This window comes from Eretmochelys imbricata, chromosome 26 (genome assembly GCF_965152235.1).
Source record: "Eretmochelys imbricata isolate rEreImb1 chromosome 26, rEreImb1.hap1, whole genome shotgun sequence".
Classification (NCBI taxonomy): domain Eukaryota; kingdom Metazoa; phylum Chordata; order Testudines; family Cheloniidae; genus Eretmochelys; species Eretmochelys imbricata.
Window position 1 is genome coordinate 11,512,281 of NC_135597.1, and position 25,475 is coordinate 11,537,755.

The window sequence follows — 25,475 nt, forward strand, 5'->3', positions numbered from 1 at the left end:
ACCTGTATAACCGACTTCTGATTAAATTCCCTGCAACGTGCCTCACTCTGAGCTCAAAGAGGGACAAGTTAAGATAGGAGTCTATCCATAGTAATAGGGAGTCTGCCTGAATGATTAGAGCAGGATGTTGAAGGTCAGCACTACTGGGTTCTATTCCTGATCCTTTCCCTGATACCCCCCCTTAAACAAGTCACTTAACTTCCATTTCCCATCTGTCTAATGATGCTCACCCACCTCTATAAAAGTGTTTTTAACCTGGCACATAAAAGCATTAATGATCAGGTCTGATTACACAGTAAACCGCCACTACAATGTATCCACCAGCTCATGGTTCAGCACTGGGGTGAAGAGAAATGTTTGTCAAGGATAGCAGGGAAAACCCTGACCCTTCCAAAGTGGGAGTGGGCTTCCACCTCCTCAGAAAGCAAGAGAAACCCTTATATTTTTAAGATCTCACCATCCCCTCTCACACACTAAGCCTCTCCCAGGGAGGATGGACTTGTGATTGGGACTGGAACTCAGAAGACGTAGGATCTGTTCCCGGCTCTGACACAGGCCTCCAGTATGACCCGGGGCATGTTGCTTGCTTTCCTCTGTTGCCCATCTGTAAAATGGGGATAATGATACTTCCCTACCTCACTGGGGAAGGGGGGGGGGTTGTAGGGATAAATTCATCCTTTGTGAGGCGCTCAGATATTACAGTGGTGGGGCCGTAAAAGTACCTAGAAAGCAACTTAAGCTTCAGGAGCTTTGTATCTTCCTCGAATGCAGCTGTGGCTTGTTGCCTGACCCTTTGGGAGGGTGGTAATGTTTGGATTGATGGCCAATTGATCTGACGGTGATAAAGTTCTTCCTGCCCCTGCCTCCCCCCACCCCCCGAATCCGGCCACAAACAACTAGCACTATGGAGTTCAATATCTTGTGAGGAGTTCGGGGTGGATGACAAGGACACTCACACTGAGAGCAAAGGAAAACCTTCGATTTCTTTATTAAAATACTGGGTAAAGCTAGAAAAGATCCAAGCCACATAGGAATAATACAGTATCAGGGTTATCTTGTTATCTGTGGTATCATTCTACGCATAGGCTCTTAGAATTGCATATTCATTACCCTTGGTTGAGGACCGGGTGGTAAGAGACAAAAGGACCAGCCTTGTCTCTGGCATGCCACGGTGGCCGATGGTCCAAGTTCCTCAGCGAGTCGAAGCAGTAGAAGAGCGGACAGCAATGGAAGAAGCCCAAGAAAGAACAAGCCCCGGACTACATGGTGACTGCCTTGTTATAGGGCCTGAGCATCGTCTGCTCCTGCTTGGGTCCTCCAGGCCCATACTTCACTGACGTAATACAGAGCTGCACTTATTCTGTAGGTTAACAGATTGATACGTGTAGCTGTCGTTTCAGCTCACAATCAGACCGTCAGCCTTTGCTCAAGCGGACTGGCGGTTCTTGCTTCCATGTTCCTTGTGCTCACTCTGCCTGGAACCTTCTAACTTCTACTATTGAGCAAGCTCTCCTTAGTTTCCAACATCGAAAGGTAACCAGTGGGCCATGAATCTATGCCAAGGGTTTCAGCCTACTTAACCGCACTTATGCTAACTCATGCTTCAGCTAATGTCTTACAGGATACGGGCCAGCAGGCTTCTTGCGTTATGGCTGAATGTAATGAAAGCAGCTACCTATAATGAAGGCAAGCCAGTGAATATGATAGGCAAGCTTGCCTTATAGGCTACCGGATGAGCTGTCTCTCCTAGGGTTTAAACCTGTGGAGGCAGGGAATTCAAGAGGGTTAAAACGGATGCCAGAAACAAGTGGCTGTGAAAAAACCTGATGCAAAAGTTCCCCTTTGCAGATAATTAGCAGAGTCTGGCTTCAGACAGCCAGAATATCTCTCCAGCCGTGGGTTGGGCAGTAAATACACTGCTGATGAGATGTATTTCATGCACAAGCCTCTTGGGTCTGGTAGGTTATTTTTTCTTCTTCTGGATTTCTTAGACATTACAGGGGTGGCCCTCGGAGGAGGAGGATGGAATGAAATCCAGCCTTGTCCCTCCAAGTTTATGGGTTGCTCCAGGGGCCACCCTGTTAATTTAGCACCAAGAGCACTGGTTAGGACAGGGGGGGAAGGTGTTATTAGCTGTTCTTTCATTAACTTCATGCCGACGTCCCACCGTCTTCACCTCTGTTGATCTATGAAAGGTAGCACTGCAAATAGCTAGAGGCAGAAAGGACTTCTGCTGTACAACTGGACCACCTTTTTTCCCCGCCCTGCAAATCCATTTTTTGCCGTAAAAGGCAGATTCAGGTCGATGGAAACAATTTGCAAATTTCAGGCTGGTTTTGGTGACTAACAAAAATCTGGAAAGTTCAAAGGATTAGACTTTGATTTAGCTTTCAGAATTTGACTCGAGTTTATAAAGTCGAGGTTAAAAAACCTTGAAAACAAAACAGTTGGATTGACCCTAAATGGTTGGGTTTTTGGGTTTTTTTTTTTTTGGGGGGGTTTTTTTTACCTTTTCATTTTGCTGGAAAAATGTTTTAAAAAAAATTGCTTTATACCAACCAGAGCCAAAAAATCGTTATTTCACGCCATTCTATTCTGCTGTGCTCCAGAGCATGCTTCCAATATTGGCAAGGCAGGGCTCTGCTGCTGGGGTTTGTGCAAGTGAACAAGCTATGCATATGTCTGCACTACACAGTAACCTCGGGTCCATGTGAGCCATGCCTGCAGACCCATTCTTTCTGAGCTCGCACTTTAGGATCCACACTGCATTGTTGTGCTGTGAGCCTGATATCTATGCTGATGCATCCATACACAGCTATGCAGACACGGAGGGCAGGGTTCTGAGGGCCCTTGCTAGCTGAAGCCGCTCTAGGGCTTGGTTAATGCTGTCTTGCGGGAGCATTTTTCTGTCCATCCCACAGCACTTGACCAGAAGTGCTCTTTGCCTACCATCACATCCTGCTGAGCCGTTTTGGGGGTGGGCACGCTCCCTGCAACCCGCTAGCAACCTGGATCCAGCCCTCGTGGAAGACCACCTTCTGCTGACGCTTTCACACCTATTGGGGGGGAATCAGCCAGAGCCTTTGTGAGAGACACTGGTGGAATTTGTCTGGTCGAAAGCCCCTCTCGGAGGGAGGCGTAGACATGGCATTCATGACCCGGCTCATGCTGCTTGTGTGGTAGCCCCCCAGCTATGCTAGGCATAGCTGCATAGGCTGCTAGTCACTGTAGCTCAGGGCTGGATTGTGGCTGTTAGGCCAGTGGTGGGGTGAGGCTGCATCCCTACAATGGGAACACAGCGGGCCATGCTGCCTCAGGGAGAACTGGGGGGTGGGGGCTGCTTTGTGACTCATGCAGCCACTGTTGCACCCCCATTGTAGAGCTCAGCTTATTCCCCTTTACAGCCAGCTCAATTCGCTCATTGGTGCATGGGGAGAGGGGAGCCAAGACTCTGCCTTTTCGGCCCCCCTCTCCGCTCCCTTTTGTGTGGCTCCAGGGCAGCAGAGTGGGGCCGATGTTCTGCTTGGTCTTCACATGAGCCTTGTCAAGTGGTTGCTGGGAGAAAAGTTCCTTGCCACACCCAGCTAAAGGCCGGGCAGAACACAGCCCCTGGCCCAACAGCTGTCCTCAACACAGCACCCCGCTCTGCTGCTGGGATCGGACCTATGCTCAACAGCAGGATAGGACTGGAGAGAAAAGAGAGGCCAAGCCAGCCCCCACACATTACAGGGCTGTTCCCTCCCAGCTCCCCTCTCCCCGCCCCGAGAAACACATGGAGCTGGTGTCTCACCATTCTGAAGGGGCTCCACCGGGTGTCACAAGGCTCCAGAATCATATGACTCTACTTTCCTGCCCCTTTGGAAGTACACCAGCAGGCTTGGGGGCCATGGTTTTGCTCCGGCCAGGCCAGGCTTTGGCGCAATGTGCATCTCCACCTGTTCACGTGCGCCGCTGAAATGCAGCATGTCAGGACAACATCCTGCTGCTGCTCTGTCCGCTCCCACTCGGAGAGCTCTGTTGTTACACACCCCTGTGCAGTTTGTTTATATTTGCTCTTTCCGCCACCTGACTGAGCCATACACCGTATTGTTCACAGTTTCTTTTTCCTCAGTTCTCTGCCACGGAGAGGGACAAGATCTTTCCGCCCAGAGAGCTGTCCTGGTTCTGCTAACCTGCATCTCTCTCCCCTACGCGCCCTTCCTGCACTGCCTTATACCTCCTGTGTTAAGGGACCAGTTGGCTCGTTAATTCTCCCCCAGCCCATTCTAATCCATTCATTGCGCCCCATCATGCCCACCCTGGGAGGAATTAATTGGGCTTAAGTGACCAGGGTACTGACTCATCTTTGATTCCAGCACACAGTCACAGTAACCCTGATCCCTGCCCTGGATAACTAGTCCACAGGACGCATCCCAGACCGGTCCTACCTAATGTGAGCTGGGAAGGAGCCCCAGGGTGCAAAGGAGGAACATTCATGCCCTCCTGCCCTTCCTTTATCTCTTCCCCTCCTGCCCTCTCCTTTATCTCTCTGAGCCAGCTTTATTTGCACTGTGCCAGCCCATGACCTTTCATTGTGAGCCCCTCAGGGTAGAAACTTGTTTAGCACAGCTCACCTAGTACAAAGGGCAGCTCCAAGTAAATAAATAACATTGCAGGGCCCAGTTATCCAGAGTTAGTATTTTTGGTTCCTCCTTTTTTAACTGTAATTTACTTGCATCCAAAGTGCTAAATATTGTGAAATCAACATTTACAGCAAAACTATTTCCTTAGCATCCCGGACATTGTGTGAAGAAACCCTTCCTTTCTACACGGGGTTTTGTGTTTCCTGTTCCAATAGTTAATGCTGTGCCCTTTGATTAGTCAAGAATTGTCCATCCCCCACTGACCTAAATCTATTTCAGCTCCTTATTTATTCATCACCCTAGTATCCGCCGTGGCGACATGTGGGGCCAGATTCTTCATGGTGTTGTGCCATCGTTTATGGAACACAGAACCACACTGCAACTGCCAGACTGGATCAGAACATTGGCCCATCAAGGCTGGTATCTCTGCTGGCTCTCCATACTGCACCTGGCCGATTGTGCGGGTAGGAGAGATTCCTTCCTGACCCCCTGTTGTGATCAGCTGACACCCTGGTGCATGAGGTTTCTTCTCCCTAATCCATCGCTGCAGATATTATTGTTGGTCATAAAAAATTATCCAGCCACGTTGTTTGTTTCTAGGAATGAAACTGTACAGTTTCTGTGTGGAAGATAGGAAGTGCCAGATTGGACCAAACCCAAGAACCATCTAGTACAGTATTCTGTATGACAGTGGCAGCAACAGATGCTTCAAGAAGATGTAAGATTCCCACAGTAGCATCTATGAGATAATCTCCCTGCTCCCAACATTAAGTCTCATCCTGATCTCTAATAGTTTCTAGCCCTACGATCATTTTAGTTAATTATAATAGCTCTGGGTATTCTTGTTATCCAGTCCCTTTCTGAATTGTTTTAAATTATTGGCCTCTGTGACTTTCAGTGGCATTGAGTTCCACAGTCTAATTATGCCATTAATTTTCAAAGGTGCTGAGTACCTGCAATTCCCATGGATCTGGATGGGAATTGTGGGTGTTCAGCACCAATGAAAAGCAGGCTGTTTACACCTGTGTAAAGTGGGGTGTAAAATGCTAACAAATCAGAGCATGGTTATGTACCACTGGAGGTATTTTGTGGCCCATTTGTATATGACAGTATGGGGTGTAAGGCAGTTTAGAATGGGGACCATGGTCCTGGAGGATTGAATGGGGAGGCTCTATAGGACAGTGCTGTGGTAGGGTGGATGGCCTAGTGGTGAGGATGCAAGTGTGAGATCTGTAAGACTAGGATTCAATTCCTGGTCCAGCCACACACTTCCTGTTTGACCTTGGACAAGTCACGTAGTCTTTCTGTGCCTGAGTAAGATGGGGATAATATTTCCCTCGCCCACATGGGTGCTGAGGGGATAAAATCCTGTAGCGATTGTCAGCTGCTCAGATACAGCAGTGAGGAGGCCCTGAGATAGGCCATGCATTCAGCTGATGCTGTTGAGCTAACCGGAGAGTCGCTGGGCTTTTGTAGTGCTCTAGCCCCTACCTTGTAGCCACCCCCCGTGGCTCCTGCTATGGTCAATTTCCAAAGGTGTTTGGAAGGTGGAGAAGGTGTAGGGTGCTGACTGACAGGCAGTATGTGCTACTGGCATTTGACTCACGATCTCCATGGAAACAGCCTAGCACCACTCCTTTCTCATGGGGAAAGAAGCATCCCTCCCTTTGTGGAGGCAGCATGGGCACTGGGCTAGGCACTGGGAGAGCCAAGTTCTAATCCCAACTCGGCCACTGACCTGGGCAAGTAACTTCACCTCTCTGTGCCTCAGTTTGCCCATCAATAAAATGGGGATAATTAATCATCTCTTTCCTTTGTAAAGTGCTTGGGGATCGAAGCATGCAAAGTGCCTCAGGAGAGCTATGTGAGCTAATATGTCTGGTTCAATGTATTTCTGGGTTCTGCTTTCTTGCTGGGAATGCGCTGGGGGCGGCTCAGCCTTTACCCCGATGCTGGCCATGCCAAGATCCATCTTTCTTCCCATCATTCCTGAGAGCTGAGGATGCGGGGGGATGAGGGCCAAGATCGGTGCTGCTTCCTGGAATCATTGACAACGCGATCAGTAACCAAAGGCTGATTGGAATCTTTTGCAATTGAAGGAGCCCTAATGCACAAAATATGGGGCTGATGCTCCTTACTCACTAATTACTCAGTCCTTACTCCGGGTCTGATCCTGATCCCCTTACACTGAGTAGCATCTTACTCCACAAGTTGATGCTTGGAGCGCAACAGGTTGTGACATAAGCTCTCCTATGTTCAAACACCCCACGCACGATTGTATAATAATCTTTGTATGAAATACGCCTGGGGGGGTATTATTTGAAAACTAAAACTCCCTAATCATTAATATTCCTGCATGATGTATGTATGCAAAGGGTGTTAAGAGTTATGACATATGCTGGAAGGATTACTAAAGTGTGTTTAAGGGGGTTGGTAAACCAATCTGCCCCATACAAAGGAATGTGTTTTCCCCACCAGGGAGATGCTTCCAAAGTACATTGAAAGACTGAGAATGTTTTTACATGTCGCGTAAACGGAGCCATCAACCTAACAAAGGGCGGAGGCAAAGCTCACACTAAGGCTTTGTCTACACTACACAGCTTTGAGCCGTGTCCCTGAAAGGCGTGCCGCGTAGCCGCTGTTTGTCCCCTCGCCTGCCGACAAAAACCGTCCACCCGCAACGAGCAGGGTTACCTTGGCTGGCAGGAGAGCGCTCTGGGTGACAGCGTGCTGTTCACGCTGCCACTTACGGCGGCAAAAGTTTTGTCTTCAAAGGGGGGGAGGGGCGAGTTTTAACGCCTCTGAAAGACAAAAGTTTTGTCGTTCAGTTGCCAGTGTAGACCTAGCGTAAGGAGTAGGGGAGAAGACAGAATGGCATCTACGTTCAGCAGGAGAGAGAAGCTTGGTTTGGGTTTTACTTTTCAAACAATACATTGCAAAGATTTACCGGGCTATCAAGACAGGGGGTGCTGAAGCAATTGAATCGGCTGATAGCACACAATATTACTGTATTATCAAAGTGTAGAGTGAGATCTTTTTTGAAAGCTGATGACACTGGTGATTAATATCATTGTGAAATGAATGTACTAACACTATGTAAGGAATTATGGATACTCATTGATATTAGGGTGTAGGAACGGCACAGCTGTCTCCTATGTAAATTAAGCATGGTAGAATCAGGAACAATGGAAGCCCCACTTACGTAGAAATCATACAGGGGGATGGGAAGCTCACATCAAGGAAAGAACAGCATGAGGTCATCCTGCTTCGTGAAGCAAGTTCATTGAACTTTGGAAGATATAAGCAAGGAGAGAAGCCATCTTCGGCATCCATCACTAGTCAGACACTGAGAAAGATGGGTCCTTAGGCAAAGATCTTTCACCTAGGAAGACAAGGAAACCTTCCCCGTGTGTTTTTTGTGGACGGTCCTGACTGATAGAAAATCAGCCATGGCTGGGCAGAAGAATGACTGGTGAGAGAACCATCTTGAAGATGGTTCTTGCTAGATTAAGTTTTAGACTTCTAGATGCGTGTTTTCACTTTTGTGCTTGTAATCCTGTCTAACTTTATTCTTTTTACTTGGCATCATTTAACCTACGTCCTATTGTTAGTTCGTTTGTTTTAGTCTTACTAAAAAGCAACTCAGCGCTATGTTTAAAGGGAAGGGTGTATTTACTCCAGTTGTGTTAATAAGTTGTGATGTGGTTTTTGTCTCTTTACAGGTGCAACAAACTTTATAATTTCTCTGAACTGTCCAGGAGAGGGTGGACATTTTAGGGCCCATGGTTTTGGGGAAATTCAGGACTGGGAGAGTGTTTTGGGGTCATCATGCTGTTTGTAATCAAGGCTGTTGAAAGCCAGTGTGGCTGGTGGGTCACTGGCAGGCTGCAGAGTCCTATTCTGCTGGACCTGGGCTTGAGCTAAGCACAGATACTCGGGGAGTGACCCACATTCTCGTTGGCAGGTTCTGAGTGGCCCTGGCTTAGAGCTGCGGTAGCCAAGCATTGTGAGGTACCCCGGATGTCAGAGCAAGTGCTGATGCAGCTCCTCACTGGTCTGGATCGCACCCCAAAGCGAACACCATCACATAGGGCTGTTCATGGAGTAAGATCCTAGAATCTAGCCCTCAATAATTACTCAATCTTTACTGAGGCTAAACTCTCATTGACTTCAGTGTTGGGAGAGAGCATCAGGGCTGAGTCAGGACTCCAGGCTTTGGCCCCTTCAGCCTCATGTAAGCTCCCAGTTACTCCCTCATTAAGTGCTTTCTGCAGCATTGTTTTCATGAAAACTGTGGGTCAGATCTTGAGCTGGAGTAAATCAGAATGGCTCCATAGAAGTCAGTGGAGTTAGGCTGATTTATACCAAGTGAGGTTCTCGTCCAGTGCGTCAAGGTTCTTATTTGGGCCAACTCCCATTGATTTCATTGGCGTTTTGCCTGTGATTGTGTTAAATCCACACTAAGGGCCGTGTCCTCAGCTATCATAGGTCCACTGACGTTAACGGAGCTATGTAGAACTATGCCAGCTGACCCAAAGGTTGAGATTTTTAATTGCATGAGAGGAGCTTACATTTCAGGGGAAGGATGGTCCAGTGGTTAGGGCGCGAGCCAAGATCTTTTTGTGTTAAAATCCTTGTTGTGCCACAGGCTTCTTGGTTGTCCTTAGCTTCTCTGTGCCTCTGTTGCCCTGTGTAAAAAAGGGGTAATAACACTGCCCTGCCTCACAGGGGTGTTATGGGGAAAGTGCATTAAAATTGTGAGTAATGGGGGTGGAAAAGTACCTCAGATTTCCACACCCATCTTAGCTCTGTCCCTTTCCCACGTGCTTTACAATAGGATTTTTTAAATGCTTGCTCAGGCAGGATACAGAGTGGCTACGTACTTATCACTGAGGTTATACAGAAAGGTCGCTCAAGCAGAGCGAGGGTGCGGTGCTGGAAGCAATGGCTGAGTGTTTCAAGCTGCAGGTGCAAAAGCAGAATCCCTGGGACTGCTGGTTCAAATCCTGCCACTTAGCTCTTCAGCTTTCCAGGGTAGGTGACTAAGACACACAGTAAACAGCATGGAACACACTTTATCGTTTGTCTTTTGTGGCACCTAGAGATTCCAGGCTGGTCAGGGCCCATTGTGCTAGATACTGTATAAATGTTTTGGGCCCCCCACTACAGAAGGGATTTGGACAAATTGGAGAGAGTCCAGCGGAGGGCAACGAAAATGATTAGGGGGCTGTGACACATGACTTATGAGGAAAGGCTGAGGGAACTGGGCTTATTTAGTCTGCAGAAGAGAAGAGTGAGGGGGGATTTGATAGCAGCCTTCAACTACCTGAAGGGGGGATTCCAAAGAGGATGGAGCTCGGCTGTTCTCAGTGGTGGCAGATGACAGAACAAGGAGCAATGGTCTCAAGTTGCAGTGGGGGAGGTCTAGGTTGGATATTAGGAAACACTATTTCACTAGGAGGGTGGTGAAGCTCTGGAATGGGTTCCCTAGGGAGGTGGTGGAATCTCCATCCTTAGAGGTTTTTAAGGTCAGGCTTGACAAAGCCCTGGCTGGGATGATTTAGTTGCGGGTTGGTCCTGCTTTGAGTAGGGGGTTGGACTAGATGACCTCCTGAGGTCCCTTCCAACCCTCATCTTCTATGATTCTATGCATCGTAAAAACAGTCCACACCCCAAAGAGCTTACAGTCTTCAGGACAAGATGCAGGAGGTGAGTGAAAGAAATAATTGGAGATCAGTGGTAACATGAACATGCGTTGCCTCGGGTAGCTCCACTCTTTGGTGGTGGGGGGGGTGTTTTCGTTTAGATCAGCTGCAGGGTCTTTCACGGGAGACCTTAAATATCAAGGTCCTGTCTGCTCTGCCTCAGTCAGTGGATGTGGTGTGGCCCCATTTCATAAGCATAGAGGTTTGACCTGGTGTCTTTGCCAGAAATGTCCCCTCCCTCACTGCGGTGCTCTGCCCGTCAGTTGCTACGCTCCACCCCAGAGGAGGCTACGTGCTGGTAGCATTGCGCATGAATGTGCAGTGTGTAATGGGCGCTGGGGTCTTTCTGGACGAAAGGCCATGTCAAAATGTGGCATGTGATTGGAGGAGTTGTGGGGGCAGATTCTCACCCCCAAAGAGCTCGGCACCCCAATCTGCATAGGACTTTTGAAAAGTATGGCCACTTATTTTGATGCCTACGTTTGCTCTTGCAAATCTGCCCTGCCAGGGGAGATGGGACAGGGTGTAGTTCCTACAAGAAAGCAGCTCGACTGCCTATTGTCACCGTCAACTAAGCTCAGAATCTGAGGCAGGAGGAATGAGGATCCCTGGGCAGCTCGTGTGCAGCTTTGCCGAAACTTTACCCTGTCCCTTTAACAAGCTCCAGTGCTCTGAGTAGGAGCTAGAAACTCGGCTGGGCTTTGCACTCCCACTTCACTGAGAAGGGAAGAAGATATTTTTTGCTATGTCACACATTCTCCAGATTTTTCCATGGCTTTCTCATTGCAGTCACTTTGAATTCTTCACTGCAGCCTCTGTTATCCACAGCCCCCTTCTCCCAAGCCCCTAGTGTTCTGAAACTGACAGACAGCATCCCCTGTTGTCTGTCAGTTCCATTGTGACCGCTTTTGATTCTCCGGAATTATTCTGCATCCCTCATGGTGTTTGGATAGTTGGTTACGCACGCTGTGTAAACCGGATGAGGGTGTGAGGATGACGGTGAGCCAAGCGAGTAGGAATTAGGGTTGCACTAATGGAATAAATCCTGCCCCCAACAATCAGCCCAGGCACTGTGGATCTTAGTAGGGAAGGGATCCAACGCAGGGAAGGGATCCAACCAGTATAGTGGCTCTGCTCCTCCAGCCTTATGCTTGGAGTAGCTTCCACAACCCCTCTGCAGGGGACAGCTGCCGATGCAGATCCAAATTGCTCCTGGGCAGCCGAGCGCTTTGCACCTTGCAGGGAGTTTCTAAAATCTTGCTTCCCCCTCCCTTGATCGGCTGAACCTCAGGAGTCCTGCTGCTGACAGCATGCTCTGCAGCAGGGTCAGCTACGGCCCAGTAGTTTATGGGATCTAGTGCCAGTGATTTCTAGGTGCCTCTGATTCTGCTGTCCTTTCCAGCGGTGTCACCCTGCCAGTTTCAAAGGAGTTAGTCCAGATTGACAGCAGTGCAACTGAAATCAGAACCAGGCTCGCAAGAGCTTAAAACAGCCCCTCAAGTCCCATGAGACTCAAGCAAAACTGTCGTCTGCTGGAATTTGCTGCTGCATGAGGTCATTGAGATAAATACCAGGGGCTGGATTTTTAAAGGGCTGGATAATGTTATGGCCACTAATAACACAGGGCTTGATCCTGACAGGTGCTGAGCACCCCCAACCCCACCAAAGTGAATGGAGTTACCCCAAGAGTTGCACCGGCGTAACTGAGAACAGAAGTGGGTTGAGAGGCCCTATTTGAGAGCTTTGGAGCCAGCCTGAGCTCTCGGCAACAGGGATATGATGGAATAAGCCTGGCTACTCCAGACTGACACCACTGGAACATTGAGCAGAATCCAGCCTGTGCCTCCCTATTTTTAGACATGTTTACATGTTTTTCAGAGTGGGCTTTCAACATCCTTGTTCAACTCTTGGAATACAACGGGAACTCAAGCATGCATTTGGATGCCTCTTGGAGCTGCGCTTGGATAATGTTATGGCCAATTATAACACAGGGCTTGACCTCTTGAAATCAGACCCGCCATATCTGGAGCCTGATTCATCCTTAGCTTTACGCTCCCATTGTTTCAAACCCAGCCCCTTACGCTCTCAAATTGCGCCCCCAACACACACACATTGCAGGGCCCTTGGCGGTGCTTTAGTCTCTACTTTTCTCTGCCTGTGGCATGCAGCTGTTGAGTTTCCTGAAGACTGAAATGCTTTATGGTGTAGCCGCTCTGCTACGACAGCCCTTAGGCTTGGCAGAGAGGCTACAACCCCTCTGCGAGGGGCAATAGCCGATGCAGATCCAGACTGCTGCTGGGCATCCTAGCACTTTCCCCCTTGCAGGGGCTTCCAAAATCTTGCTTTCTCCTCTTGATCGGCTGAACCTCAGCTGAAGTTACTGGGCACAGGATAGTACAATGTTTGGCCTGTGCTATACAGGAGGTCCAAATAGATGGTCCGGTGGTTTCTCCTGGCTTGAACGCTATGAAGCTAGGAAAATCAATGGTGTTCTCCTTGCGTGTAACAGGAGGAATGCCCTGATGAATCTGGCCCTGTGTATGTTCCTTGGCAGAGCTGCCACCTTGCCAGCCTGCTGCTTGGCCATCGCTACATTGTGCTGCTTGCATCCTGCCCTTCCACCAGCCTGCCATGGCTCAGCACGATGAGGCTCGGTCTTTGCCTGCCTTGGGCAGCCCTGGGTCCCATCGTCCCACCCATGACACATCCCTGTGTAATGCTGTGACCCATTTGGATGCAACCCGAAAGACGCCGGGTCACAGAGGCGTCAATGCAACGTGATGGCTCATGGATCCCGATGGAGATTTGAACACCCAGGGGCTTCAAGATCATTCTGGTAAAATGGGGACCTTCCCACACATGCTGGGATCAGGGGGGCACCTGTCTCAGGAGTTACACTAGTGCCAGCATTAAGCACAGGTCATTGCTCAGAGCAGGAGCCAAGCCCTCCCAAGCATAGGGTGCAGAGGACGGTGCAGCAGCATACCCCATGGCTTTTCTTTGTTTCACAGGTCCCATGGGGAACGGAATATACCTTCGAGGAGTCCTCAAGCTGGTGGGACTTACACAGGGGCCAGGCGGCCTTGACCAGCCCCAGAATATGGGAACCACAAAGGGAGCTGAGAGTCCATTCCTTCTCCATCCCTGCTCTGGGGGCAGAAATGGAAAAAAAGCTGGGCTTTTGCAGAGCTATTGGGCCCCAATCTTTCTTCTAAAACAGGGCCTCTCTGGATGGAGCCCCGAACCCCCCTCTAAACTCCTCTCCACAGAGATTCTGACCCTAGTGCGGGCTCACACCTTGCTAACCTGCCGTAGCAGAATGTCGAAAGCTGGGACAGCGCGGTGCGGGTTGTTTACGTGGCCATCGAAGTGTGGGGGGGAGCCGTGCACAAAGAATTTTTAGCAGCTGAGGAGCACAAGCAGCCCGAGGCCAGCGTCCCTGCCTGAGATATGCCTGGCATCTGGGAGTCAGCATTCTGCTGGCTTTATTGACATTTGAAAGCCTACCTCCCACTTCACTTCAGCCTCCGGGCCAAGCGCAGCCAGGGGAGGGCCAAGCGGACGTCTGCCAGTGAAGTCATTCTGTGTGCAGAGGCTAGGAATGCAGCTCGGTAATTGTGGAGGGTGAACTCATGAGAAAGGCGCGTGTTCAAAACCCGCTCCCTTCATTAGCGGCATGGGTTTGCAGTGAACAAAACGCGAGCTCTTTCTATAAACCAGGTGTGGCTCCATGGTGCTGCACAGGTTCAAGTGAGATGAGAATCAGGCCCCATGTGTTACTTTTCCAGAGGGCCAGATACCACACTCTCCTTGGTGTAAATCCAGAGTAGCTCCATCCGTGTCTACACTGTAACCAGAGGTGTGACTACAGCTTTGATCTCGATCAAGTAAAAACAGCAGAGAAATTGCAGCAACACTGGCTAGCTGCTCGAGTACAGACGTCTGGTCCAAGCGGGCTTGTTCAGCCCTGTTACTAGTGCCCAAACTAGCTTGAGCAAAGCGAGCTGGGGTATGTCTACACATGCTGCGGTCTCACCCCTGATTGCAGTGTGGCCATACCCTCCATCACTGGAATTAGTTACACTAGTGCAGGGGTTCTCAAACTGGGGGTCGGGACCCCTCAGGGGGTCGTGAGGTTATTACCTGGGGGGTCGCGAGCTGTCAGGCTTCACCCCCAAACCCCTCTTTGCCTCCAACATTTATAATGGTGTTACATTAAAAACTCTTTTTTATATATTTATCAGGGGGGTCTCACTCAGAGGCTTGCTGTGTGAAAGGGGTTACCAGTACAAAAGTTTCAGAACCACTGCACTAGTGTCAGACAGATGCAGCGGGGATCAGAATCAGGCCCAGAGACAACTTCCTGACCCTGGGTTGCTTCTCCACCGCCTTGCACCTTGTGTTGGCATTTGCACCGGAGCCGGGTTGCTGCACATTGCTCGCATTCCGGCTGGGTAGCAGTGTGTACTCACTTGCCAAATTCTCAAGGCTGCGGTGTGCTGTGAAGCGAAGGTCGGCTGGAGTGGAGAATCCTGCCTGAGGTGTGGGGCGTTGGAGAATTGGGCCCAGTGCCGTTTGTCTTAGAGGCCAGCCAGAGCTGGAAAGTTTGGATCTGGGTTCTGCTCCAAACCCCCACACCCTGCTATCGCAAAGGTCACTTAGAAAAATGCCCCTAGGTGAGATCAAAACGCTTTCACCAGACACCATGAACTTGCTGAATAACCTTGGCACACGACATAGGTCGCACTGGGCCGTCCCACGCTCCTTCCAGGATTGTGTCAGGCTCCTCGAACGCCTGCCTAGGGATTAACTCGTGCATTCCATGTTTCTTTTTGATTCCTGCCTCCTCCTCTGATCAGCCTCTGCTCTGGGCCACCCACTGCTACCACCCACCCTGACCTTAGTGAGTCTGCCAGGACTGTGAGGCGGAGGGAGAAGTCACTTGTCCTCTGCCTTTCAGCTGAAAGCTCCTTTTATTGACTGAGCGGGAGAGGGCAGTAAAAGGATGATGTAATGAAATAATGGGCTGGATGGGACAGATGTGCTACCGATGCTGAGGCCAACATAGTGGGAACTGTAAGGCTATGTCTGCTCTGGCACTGAGTCTCAGCATCCAGGCTCGCAGGACTCCGGCTGCAGGGCTAAAGACTAGCAGTGTAGGCGTTCGGGCTCCGGGACTCTCCCCCACGCGGGGTCTCAGAGCCCAGGCTCCAGCCTGAGCCCAAACATCTACACTGCAATTTTATACCCCGAGCCTGAGTTAGCTGACCTGGGCCAGCCACGGCCGCACTGTGTGTCTTTTATTGCCCCTGCTAGGTGCTGGGATGGGGGTGCAGTTCCACTCCATGCCCCGATCCCTGGCAGTTCCAGACAGACCATTCTAAATCATACCTGAGTTTTGCTAATGCAGGGCCCGTTCCTGCAAACACGTCCTAGTGGGCCTGGGGCCTGATCCTAAGCTGGTGTAGATCAGTATAGCTCTATCAATTCCAGTGATTTACACCAACTAGGGATCTGGCTCCCATCTCCTGCTGATCCTGTTAGCCCTGCCTTTGGCTTTGTGCCTTCTGTCCTACAGTCCCTGCTGCCTGGAACATCCTCTCACACCACAGGCACCAGCCACTCTCCCTCTCCTCCGCTAAACCCATTCCAGCCATTAAGCTTTCTCTCCCTCCTTCATTATGGGAAACAATCACCCCTGTGCAGAGGGCCAGTGCAAAGGTCTATGTGCCACTGACATCCTGCTGGCCCACTGCACAGGGTTTAACTTCACTTGTGTCTCCATCTTCCCATACGTAGCCATCTAATCTATCGAATTTGCACGGCACTCATCACTATGTTATCTATGCACCTATCAGCTGTTCTCCCGTGCGCTGGACAGTATATCCCAGCCTACGTCGTCTTCTTGCAGCGCTTGTCCAGGAAGTGGACAAATTTAACTAGACTTGGGAAAGCGCCCTCAGTGGAAGGCTCTCTGCTCTTTCGTTCTCCTCTTCCTCCTTTCCAATCTGCCGCCGTCTGAGAACACCACCAAGCAGCATCCTCGGTCTGCAAAGCCCTGGAATTAGCACGCCCTGAGGATGTCGTGATGGTGTGAACAGTGTGATGGAACGGGTCCAGCCTCATCCCATGTAAGGCCAGGGCCGCTGGGGCACGAGGATCCGCAGACAGAGTAGATTTGCGGGATGCTAATGGGGCCACCTCATTGCACTAAATTTAGGCATGGTAGCTCCTGTCTGTACGATCAGAATGAAATGCCAGAGGGTAACCAGAGCTGTGCCGTTCAAGGGCCACTCCTACCCTGAGCAGATAAACATTCGGCTTCGCTTTTCACTGTCGTAGGCTTGTTGCGGCTGTCAGCAGCCAACTTGACACTCTCTCATTCTTTTAAAGGTATTCTGCAGACTGTCTACAGCCAGATCTGGCTGCGCTCTATTTCCAGCAATGCATGGAATATGTGTATCCCTTGTGATTTCATAGCAGACAACTCTCTGGCGGTTGCAATAATGTATTAGCATGGGCACTCGGTCATTGCTTGCATTGACCTACTCCTGACTGACTAGCTGCCCCAGCAAAAGTTATTTTGGTGACGGGCCTCATCCCTGTTTTTCCCTCTTCCTTTGTTTTCTCTTCTCCTCCATGCCCTCTATGGTTTTCATTACTTTTGAGGGGTGTTACATTTTTGTTGTAGCCATTAATGCAAGCCTGTTTTTATTATTCACTGTATTTTGGGGGTGCAAATCCCCCCCTCTACAGAAAGCTGACACCAGTTAAACCCAGGCACAAGGGCTTCTGGGATGCACAAGCCTTGTGCTGTCTCTCTGCATAGGGATTAATTTACTGCCTGTGGGAGTTAGGCACCTAAATATCTTGGAGGATCTGGGCCTTAGAGCCGAAGAAGACAAGGCAGATGAAGGACAGATTATTATCCCCATTTTACAAATGGGAACTGAGGCACGGAGAGACGAACGGCCCTGATTTTCATAAGTGCTCCACCCCCAGGGGTTCCCATTGAGCATTTTTTAAATTAGGGCCCAAAGTGACTTGGCCAAAGTCACCCAGGGGGTCTATGGGTATGTCTACACTGAAGAAACAACAAACCCTGTGTCCGTGAGTCTCAGAGCCCGGCTCAACTGATGCAAGCTCATGGGGCTGACGCTATGGGGATGAAAATAGCAGTGTAGATGTTTGAACTTGGGCTGGAGTGCAGGCTCTGACCCTTTCCCCCTACCGTAAACCCAGTCAGTTGACCCAGAATCTGAGAGTTTTTTTTGCAGTGTAGATAGAGACAAGTTCTCCTGAGTCCCTGTCTAGCGCCTTGTCCCAAGACCATCCTTCCATTTTGGACTTCAGTGGAGTCATGCCCTATTTACACCAGTGTAACTGAGAGTCAGATTTGATCATGGTATGTTTTACCATTGTTTCCTAGATTCATTTTGGACCTGCTCCTGTCCCCTTTGCCTGCTACACTTTGAATAGTACTTTACTCTGTGCGTGGTCTAGCTGGAACGTTTCCTGATGGAAGCATGTCCCCAAACCCTCACGCTGTACTTTCCAAGACAGAATTCTCCTTTCCCAGCACATTTTTGGCTCCTGGAAAAATAATAATCCGAGCCCCTGATCCTCATGCTGATCTCCTTGACCCAGGTGCAAATGAGGAGTGACTCTGGAAATCAAAGCAGTTCTCAGGAGTACTTAATCCTCCCTCGGGCATGCAGGGGGTGGACTAGAAGGCCTCTGGGGGTCCCATCCAGCCCTGATTCTATAAGTGCCTCACAGCAGGGTGAGAGGAGAAGCTAGCGTGGTGAGAGAAGTATCTCCAGAGTTGGCCCTGTGTTATCAATGCTTTCAAGCTGGGATTTTCAAAGGAGCATCCAGAGTCAGGTGCCCAGTTCCCAGTGGCCCCTTTGACAGTCCCAGCTTAAAACATAATAGAATCCCACTGAGGAAAAGAGGGTGAAAAAAACACTGGTTCAGCAAGGGGACAAGCATCTTCCCTCCCCTTAAAGTCGGTGGGAGAGGAGAGATCCTCAAAGGTTAGGTTCCTAATGTCTGTGGAAGTTGCACTTCTTCCATTGAAGTTAGGAGCCTAAATATCTTGAGGATCCAGGCCTCAGAACCTTGCACAGGATTGATCCCTGTAACCGAAATGCATCCTCTTTGGCAGGGGCCATTTACAGCACAGTCTACTTCAAGCAGCAGCTCCAGCCTAATGGGAATTTTGCCTGACAGCCTCATTAAGGCTGAGTCGCTGTATTGTAGGGTCTGTTTTGTCCAGAGGCCTGGAAGCAACAGCCCCCTTTGCAAATTCTCCCTTGCCAGCATGTCACCACGCTCCATTACTATGGTGACGCTCCATTAGGCCCAACAAATTACATGCAGACTTATCATCTCTATGCTGTGGGAAAGGCCCTAATTGAGTCTCGGGGTCCTGCCCCACATTGAAATCGAAGCTGTGTTTTTGCAAGGGGGGAGTTGCTGACGCCAAAAACCTGCAGAGGCTCTGGGCAAGCCCAAGCGCAAAGAAACTAGATTCACTTGAAACCACCCCGGGGTGACAGCAGATTGCTCGGTAGTGAATGTCTAATGTGAGATGGTGGGTGAGGTAAATTCATGCCCCCCAACTATCCCTGGTGCGTTGGATTCTGTATTACAACCCAGAGCAGGGGCAGACTGAGTGGATGAAAGGCACATGGCATCCCAAGGGATGGATCCAGCTGAGGGAGACGCCTTTAAACTAGGTAGCACGTATGTGCCAGCCCCACCATGCAGCCAGAACGAGTGGCCACTTAGGGCAGCAGAACGTCGCAGAGAAGAGCAGTTGCTAGCTTGCCTCTAGGCCAGTGGACGAAACCCCTTGAACCAGGCTCAAATAGGTTAGAAATAAGTCACAGGATTTCAGAGCCCAACCCATCCCAGGGCTCGGGGGTGTTTGGATTTGGGGTTCGTGACCCTCAGCAGCTCACTGTCGAGAGAAAAGCCAGGTGCATTTTAATCTAGATCCAGGGTTGGAGACTGAAATTTCCCCAGAGTTCGGGGTGCTGGGCTAGGGTCCGTGTTGTACTAGTTACAGCTGGTAAGAGTCACTTAGAGTCACATGGAGCTACAGTGATTTACATCAGCTGAGGATCTGGTCCTATCTACAGTAGCATCGAGGGGATCCAAATGTGGGGGTGGGGTGTCTTAAAATCCAGTCATAGCCTACGCATAGCAGCGCCCGCCCCTCTCAGAGCTGCCACCACTGCCCAAAGACATTTTGTGCTGCTTTCCATTTCCTCAGCCTCTCTCCAGCCTCGCCCAGTGGGTGCTGACAACTCTCATAAAGTTGGTGGCTTTTCTTCAAGCCCCACCTCCTGGAGTCATGTGACTACATGATCATCTCAGCTTTCTTTTAAAAAAAAATCTCTAGCCCTCATGGCTTCAGAAGAAAACTGGCAAATATGCAGCCTAAAGGCTCAGAACCCAGAGGCAAATAAACCCTTCATGATTTTTATGCCAGTCTTGTGATTTTTTTATTTTGCAGGATGTATCTCCTGATCTTTGAGATTGGCAATACGACCCATTTGCAGTGGAGGAGGAGGAGACGCCCATTGCCATACTTCAGGTCTTTATGGCTCAGAAAAGCCCATCTCTGCAAAGCCCTCCCACCACCCCCCTGCCACATGAGCTTGACCTAAATTCTGCACCAAGGTTCCTGGATATTTCAGTACTCCAGCACAACAGATGGCAAACTCTACAGCAACTTCCGCTATGTTACACTTCCTGGCTCTGCTACTGGCCTGCTGGTGACCTTAGGTAAGTCACTTCATCTCTCTGTGCCTCAGCTTCCCATTTGTAAAATAGGGCTAATGATATTGATTCCTTGATAAAGCGCTTTGAGATCTACTGGTGAAGAGCACCGTATAAGAGCTAGGGATTATTACAAACTGGGATGGTTTGATTGAATTAAATAGGACTGTGACGAATACAATCTGGGCAGTGCTCCTTGTATTATTTAATTTGATATTAAATTGAATTCATCCTTGCATTCTTCCTTCTCAAGGCGGTATATAAATTAGCACTGAAAACGAAACCGCCTTGCCGGAGTTGCCGTGACGTGTGGGAGGTGGAGATGAAAGCTGTAGCAGCTGGGTGGGGACAAGCTTTTAGCAACTTGGATTGTGCGTGAGACCGTCTGGGATTGTGGTAAGCACATAAACTGGATGTTTCTGCTAAAATGATCAGCAGTGAAATAGTTAATAAAGTTGAAATCTAAATGTTTAGCAGTTGGTTTCAAAGTTTAACCGCCCATTAGAATGAGTGGGACCGTTACACACCTCCTCCAGGACTATAATTTCAGGCTGTCTGACAGCAGTTTGCGCTAAGTTTATAGTTGGAAGCGTTTCCTTGCAGTCATGAGAGCTAGGAATTTAAGGTCAGATTCTCTGCTGGGGTCACTTGGTGTGACACCATTGAAGTCAATGAAACCAGTTTACACCAGCAGGTAATTTGGCCTCTAACTTTCACATGAAAGCTTAGGTTCTGGGGTACACTCTGCTGCACGTGCGGCAGAATCATCAAGGGGACGGGTCCCTGTATATATGCTTCTGATCTGTTTTATGGTGGCCTGTTTATCTACAGAACGGACATCGCCCATGCCCAGTGAGCAACTGTATTTCATCACGTCAGCTGGGTCCCAGTCGTGAGCTGGACAGGCCACTAATAGAGGCAGAGTAAAGGTTATTCTCAGTCGCCCCTTCAGTCCATTGCTTGTCTGTGAAATGGGAAATAAAGGTCTTAGATTGTGGTGCTGGGGTTGTATTTAGAAGGACACCTAATCTCCACAAAACCCAACAGCGTTCAGACCCTAACTGTTTTCTGTCATGGCCTTCCCAAGCCACATTCAGGGGACAGTGAAATACGATGACTGGACCTCTGAGTCCTGTTTCCTTTGTGGAATTTTTAGTCATATTTTGCACTTCTAAAGCTCCTTGTAACTGAACCTCCCACAGAGCTTTACAGACATTAATGAACTGGGCCTCGTGACACCCCTGGAAAAGCGTATTGTCCCTGTTTTTACAGATGGGGAGACAGAAGCACAAAGGTGTAAGTGATTTGCCCATGGCTACAGAGTGAGATCTGAGAACAGAACCCAGGAGGCCTGTCTTCCAGTTCCTGTACTTCTGCGCTGGATTAACACGAGTGCCATCAGTAAGACACGGGAGGTAATTGGTCTGCTCTTCTTGGTATTGGTGAGACCTCAGTGGAGTATTGTGTCCAGTCTGGGGTCAGGACAAGACCTACACGAGATGTAATCATGCAAGGGTGAATTTCATCCATTACTACAAGATTCACATTAGAGCTGTGCAGAAACCAGTGTTTCCATTTTGTGGTAATTCCACAGTGTTGAAGTCTGGTTTCATCTGAACTGGAACAAAACCAAAGAATTTTGAAGTTTCAAATTTTGTTTTAGGCTAGCCAAGATGGTTTGTTTCTGTTCTGACTTTTTTTTTTTAATTTTATATTATAATTTATAATATAAATGTGTTGAGTGAAAGGTCGCTTCCAAATGAAAAAAAAATCACAATGTTTTATTGCCATAAGGCTCTTAGGAAATCGCTTCATGTCTTATAGACATGAAACGTCATTGAAATTGACGCATTCCTATAGAAGGTTTTGAGTTCGGCAAATCAGCATTTTCCAATGGAAAAACAGTGAGATTCTCGACCAGCTCTTATTCCCATAGAGGATCAGCCCTTGCACTCTTCCTTGGTTTCACCACCTTTCAGAAGATAAATTACGCAAACCCTCCTCCCCCTGATTTTAATTAACTAAATAAAAATAAACACGGTGAACGTGTTATTATAATAGCTGACATCTGCCAGATATAACCACTATTCCCTTTTACAAAGCCCTTTCCCAGGACAGCAGTCACCAACCCTGGCTGGTGCTGGCCAAGTCAAACCACTGACAGGTACCAGTTTAATCCTTACTTAGGCTGCCAGGAAAATTTTCATGACACACTAAATATGGAGCTCCCACCAGCACATGGAACGTAACATGGCAAGTTCCAGCATCTGTGTTTATTTCTGTTTGCTGTTGTTTATTTGCTTTGTGGACGTTTTTAATGCCGCAGGGAGCCAGGAGATCTGGTCTCCCTTATGATGTTTCAGTTCCTGGAGGATAGATGTGATGCTACACTCCTGAGTGGGATGGCAGCCTTGGGGAATCATGGTTTTGCTCATGGTTTGTTTATGAACCCTGTTCGCGGTGTTTTCCCAAATTAATGCTGAGTTACTTCCCTCCTTTTATTACAAGTTTTTGCTACACTCAGACTCTGTGCTAGCAAGAGGGGAAGTACTGCCTCTTAGAGGCGCCCAGGGGATGGTGTGTAATTGTCCCAGGTCACTGGGCGGGGGCTCGAGCCGGTTTTGTGTTGTATTGGTGAAAAGGAACCCCTGGATACTGAACCTGGCTCTTGTTGCTGCAGGCTCCACCTGGCAGAAGAGTTACATAAGGAAGTTTACGGCTCAGCTGCTAAATTCCAAGACAATAGACTTAGGGTGAAATCCATTGAAGTCCATGGCAAAACTTCCATTGATTTCAGAGGGGGTAGGCTTTTAGTCTTGGATATTTTGGTTAGGCAGTAGCAGCTCATGCTTTTAAATGGAAGGGTCCTGGGTTCAAACCCCCACGATGACCCACCCAGAAATAATCAAGGCGCAGAATTCAGTGAATGTTTGCTCTTTGCATGGAGACACCCGGTGACTTTTGAACGCTTTGACTTGCATTGGGCTACAGCTGAGGGAATTATACATCTCCACAAGGTGTTGGTGGTAAATCACCTGGATGATGGTGATGATGATCATACCCTTGCCGCTCCTACCTAACACCCTTCCTTCCATGCAGTCCCAACATCCAGCTACTTGAACTGTTCAGGAAGCAATGTGCAAAGCTATTCCAACCAGTCTGAAGAAACCAACATCTGAAAATCTATTCCCGGCTGGAGAAATGGCTGCATTCCAAGTTTAGGTTGCTACTGCGCCTCCCAACCTGGCTGTTTCCCTGCCTGATTCGCATGCAGCCTGCCAGGAAGTCTTGGCTACGTCTCTCTCCTGAGTTAGGAAGTGAGGAAGGCTTCAGGATCCAGTGTGACGGGATGCCAGGATGATCCAGGCTTCTCATTGTGGTTGAGCCACTAATTGCTTGTGACCTTGCGGGAGTTACTTCCCCACCTTGTGTATCAGTTAAACCAACCAGAAAAGTGGGCAAGAAGCAGGGGGAGCCTCCCTGAGAACTGCATCCAAGCTCTTCTTCCCGTGGGGGGAAATCAATTATAGGCATGCCCTGGATGATGTAATCTTCACATTTCTCTCTTCACAATCTCATTGACCAGCCTGCAGATTCTGCCCTGTGTCTCGGATAAGTGGAGATGCCAAACTTCTAGGTCTTAGGTTCTCCAAGCTCAGTCCCGACACTTCCTTTTAACGGGCGCTACCGCTGATCAGAAGAGCAGCTTGAAGGCGATAACGAGCAGAGATTGGTCATCCAGGGATGAGTGTTAGCAAATGGTTTGCAGACAGAAAAGGAGGCTTGTGAGTCTCTAATTTTGTTAGTCTCTAAGGTGCCCCAAGTCCTCCTTTTCTTTTTGCTGATACAGACTAACACGGCTGCTACTCTGAAACTTGTTCTGATGAGTAGCACTGGAACGATCTCATTAGAGATTACAAGTGACACCATGTGACTTAGGTATCCGCAGGCCTGATTTTCCGGGGTGCTGAGTTCCAGCTGATCCTACTGGCCCCAGTTGTGGTTGCGGTCTCCCCCTTGCAAGTCCAACCCCGGGCATACAACTTCCAGACTCAGTCATCAGAAGACTCAGAGCTTCCCTGCTCAAACTGAAAGCCAGAGAGATGCCTAAGGGTCAGATCTCACCAAATATCCAAGTCCAAACGGAGGCGATCTCCCACCTCAGGGTGCTGGGATGCATCTATCCTAACCACCAGCAGCTGAGGGCTTTATAAATGCGCACAGGCCACAGCTGGGTTGTTAAGCCCAGAGTGGAGTACAAGAGACCCAGCTGTCCAATTATAGAGCTTGTTCTTGTGGTGGGAAGCCATTGCCTCCAGCAGCGTGAGAGGATATCAGCTTGCCTGGTGCATTCAATCTTTGGCCTTGCTGTTGAGTTTTCCTATGGCCAGCAAGCAGCAATTAGTACCGTATATGATTTGTGTGTGTGTGTGACTGTAGATAGTTGTGTGACCCACAGGCATGCTTTGTAGTAATTAGTTATAATAATTGGAGCAAATAATTAAGCAATCAATTTGCAAACACCTAGAAGATAACGAGGTGATAAATAAGAGGCAGCATGGATTTGTCAAGAACAAATCATGTCAAACCAGCCTGGTAGCTTTCTTTGACAGGGTAACAAGCCTTGTGACTAGGGGGGAAGTGGTAGACGTGGTATATCTTGACTTTGGTAAAGCTTTTGGTACTGTCCCGCATGACCTTTTCATAAACAAACGAGGGAAATGCAACATAAATGGAGCTACTATAAGGTGGGTGCAGAACTGGTTGGAAAACCGTTCCCAGAGAGTAGTTATCAGTGGTTCACAGTCAAGCTGGAAAGGCATAACAAGTGGGGGTCCCACAGAGATCGGTTCTGGGTGAGGTTCTGTTCAATATCTTCATCAGTGATTTAGATAATGGCAGAGAGAGTACACTTATCAAGTTTGCAGATTATAACAAGCTGGGAGGGGTGGCAAGTGCTTTGGAGGATAGCGTTAAAATTCAAAATGATCTGGACAAACTGGAGAAATGGTCTGAAGTCAATAGGATGAAATTCAATAAGGACAAATGAAAAGTACTCCACTTAGGAAGGAACAATCAGTTGCACACATACAAAATGGGAAATGACTGCCTAGGAAGGAGTACTGCGGAAAGGGATCTGGGGGTTATAGTGGACCACAAGCTAAATATGAGTCAACAGTGTAACACTGTTGCAAAAAAAGCAAGCATCATTCTGGGTTGTATTGGCAGGAGCGTTGTAAGCGAGACACAAGAAGTAATTCTTCCGCTGTACTCTGCACTGATTAGGCCTCAACTGGAGTATTGTGTCCAGTTCTGGGCGCCACATTTCAGGAAGGATGTGGACGCATTGGAGAAAGTC